This window comes from Rhineura floridana, chromosome 1, assembly GCF_030035675.1.
Source record: "Rhineura floridana isolate rRhiFlo1 chromosome 1, rRhiFlo1.hap2, whole genome shotgun sequence".
NCBI lineage: Eukaryota > Metazoa > Chordata > Lepidosauria > Squamata > Rhineuridae > Rhineura > Rhineura floridana.
Window position 1 is genome coordinate 57621926 of NC_084480.1, and position 3157 is coordinate 57625082.

The 3157-nt window shown below is 47.7% G+C and overlaps 1 pseudogene; it reads right to left on the reverse strand.

Annotated features, from left to right (window-relative positions):
- Window positions 1-869: 869 nt before the first annotated feature.
- Window positions 870-1418, reverse strand: LOC133376500 (EH domain-containing protein 1-like; annotated as a pseudogene).
- Between the last annotated feature and the right edge of the window lie 1739 nt (window positions 1419-3157).

The following is a 3157-nucleotide window of genomic DNA, read 5'->3' on the forward strand; positions in this document are numbered from 1 at the left end:
TACCCCGCCTTTCGGCCAAAGGCTCTTGTGATGTCCTTCCCTGGCTCTCCCTGTCAGGTTCCTACCTGCTCATGGTTACTGCCTGTCACTAGGCACCACCAGGGACTCCACCAGTCCAGACCGCTCTCTCTTATGGTTTCTCTCCCCGCTCTAGCACAGATCTCAACAGATCCCCCTGCTAGGCAACCACCAGTAACGTCCCAATACTAGTATTCCCAGAGACTCTGAATACTGGTATTGTTATTCTCTTCACCGCTGCCACCATTTGTTACAGTTCCCCTTCAGCCTTGGTCATTACCTTACCCTCCCTTCTGGTCTGTGAAACCCCAGCCAAGGATCAGGCCTTTGGTAAACCAAATTAAGTATTTATTACAGATAACAAAGCTAACAAGATTAACAAGATTTCTTCTTAAGGCACATAAGCATATGGTTTTACTCAATACTAATCCGAACTCCACCTCCCTCCTGGCAAACAACTCTCTAAACCCCACCAAGCAACCCATTCAGTTCTCTTCTCCCCCCCAGATTCCACTCTCACTCTTCCTTTTTTACGTTCAGCCATTTTAAACACTCAGCCAATCATCTCACATTCTACTGCCCATTCACTCCCCCTCTTTCACTCCACTTACCATGTATCTTCTAAACAACAACACTTACCATATATACATTAATATAGGAACATCACAGCCCTCAAGGTAGCTTACAAAGAAAAGTAAACACAAGTATAAAAATACATCAATGAAAACAATATAATTCACAAAAATCAATCTAAACAACAAACAACATTATTAAGAAAAAAAATGTCCAGGAAAGAAACTCAGAAGCCAGTTCAGTCTCCCTCAACTCCAAAGTGGCACCCTCAATCCCAATTAAAGTTCTGGTTTCAACGGAAAAAGCCCCACTGGTCCCTCGGCTTGAACTCCGCTCATCTGCCGCCTCTCTCCAGACAGCATCCTATGGGTGTCAATGATGCTGATGCCATCCAGGACCAGGCTTGGCAGCTGGGCGCACATGAATCTGCTGAAGAAGGTGTTCCCGAAAGCGTTGAGCTTGTGGAAGGGCCAGCGGGGGTCGACGACCAGTGCGTTGTCTGGGACGACGCCCCTGCTCTCCCCGCCCATGACGGCGATGAAGGAGTCCGTTGTGGGCTCAGGCCCGATGCACATGCCGGGGAAGTCTTGCTCCAGCAGATGGCGGATGAAGGTGGTCTTGCCGGTGCTGTACTGGCCCACCAGCAGCACCATGGGCTTGCTCTCCCAGTCGGCGGGCTCCAGCGTGGGCGAGTGGAAGTCATGGAGACGGTAGTACTCCTCCAGTGGCAGCAGCTTGCCAGCTTACAGCTGCTTCAGATCCTCTGAGACAGTGTGGAACAACGTGGGCTCCTTGCGCCGCCGCACATCATGGCTCACCCTGAACATGGCCGAGCCCAACCCCATAGTCTTCAGTCCCCCCCCCAAAAAAACTTATCCTAATATATACATTTTTGTATGCAATTCTGTCTAACTAGAGGCTGCCGCCCCTGCTCACTTTGCTTGCCAATCTAGCCTACTATACCCAAAGCTCCCCCTGCCCGCTGGTGCATTGCCAGAGCTCTCCCTGCACCTAGCAGGATGGCAAAGATCCCGCTGCCTCCCGAGGGTCGCCGAAGCTCCCCCACCCCAAAGTGGGTGTATGTGTGTATATGTGTATGTGTATGTCTCTCTCTCTATACACACACACACACATGTAATTGTGATTAACAAAACAGAGAGTTTTATTGTTCTACCAAAACGTTTCGGCTTCTGCCTTCATCAGCCGCTAACATACAAATGCTGTTACCAAGGTGGCAGTTATAGAGCAGTGGTTCCCAACCTTTATGAGCATGGGACCCCCTTTATAAGCTGAAATTTTTTGTGACCCCCTCCCCCCAGGGAGGCAGGCTGGCTGCCAGGAAGGAAGGGGGAAAACAGCCTTTCTTTGCAGGCTTGCTTCTTTTTGCTTCACAAAAAGCCCTCTCCTCTCATTCTAAGCAAGGACGTTGCCAGTAGCAGCAGTGCAAGGAGACAGGAATCAGTGATAGCAATCCCCTCTTCTTCCTGGTAGCTCCACCCTCAGCCTCCTTTGGCATCTGTCATGTATATTATAGGCAGATGCCTGCCCTTAGTGCGCCTGAAAGACGCTCTGGCGCTTCAGCAAAAGGCCTCCCCTCTCATTTGGAGCAAGGGGGAGGTGTCATCTGCAGCGGCAGTGGAAAGCAGACAATGTAGAAGGGGTGAAGACTTTAAAAAAATTAATAAATAATTCATTTCTTTACCATTCATGGCCCCCTCTGGATTATTTCGCGGCCCCCCTAGGGGTCCTGGCCCCCAGGTTGGGAACCACTGTTATAGAGCTTTGAGGATGGAATGCTCAGAGGGGCTTCATTTGCAGAAGCTAAGTAGTGGTGGTACTGTCCTCCAGGTTCAGGCCATGTGGTGCCAATGTGTCCAGAAAGTATATCCAAAAGTTCTTGCTCTCAGTCAGTGCTGCTGGATCTGTTGGCATTTCTATAGGTGTTATAGAAAAGTCTAGCAGGCTGTGGCCCTCAGTGTTGAAATGTTTTGCAACTGGTTGCTCCAGTTTTTTTGTCAAGATTGCTGATTTGTGGTTTCTGAAGCGTGTGCATAGGTCAGTTGTAGTTTTTCCTACATATTGGATATGACATCCTGGGCTTTTGCATTCGATAACATAAATTATATTCCAGGACCTGCAGGTGATGCTCTGTTTGACGTAATATGTTCTGCCTCTCCTAGTGCTTTTGAAAGTAGCTGTCTCCCTGAGGTACACACAGGTGTGGAGTGACAAGGATGAGAACCAGGACTGCTGATAAGTGACTTCAGTACAGCTCTCACTAACAGTCTGCGTAAATTAGAAGGCTGGCAAAATGCTACAACAGGAGGCTTGTCACATTTTTGCAAGCTATTTTTTTTCTAATGCCTTTTTATATTTATATTGTTGTATGTTATTTTTACTAACTTATTCATTTTTCTGCACACTTTACCCAGTATATACATTTTGGTACACAGTACTTGGCTGGAGCACTGTACTGCAAATTTTGACAGATGTCTGTGGGTGCTTTCACACTGCACTTTATTCCGTTATTCTGATTATTTATTTCCTGTTAAATTGCACATAAAAT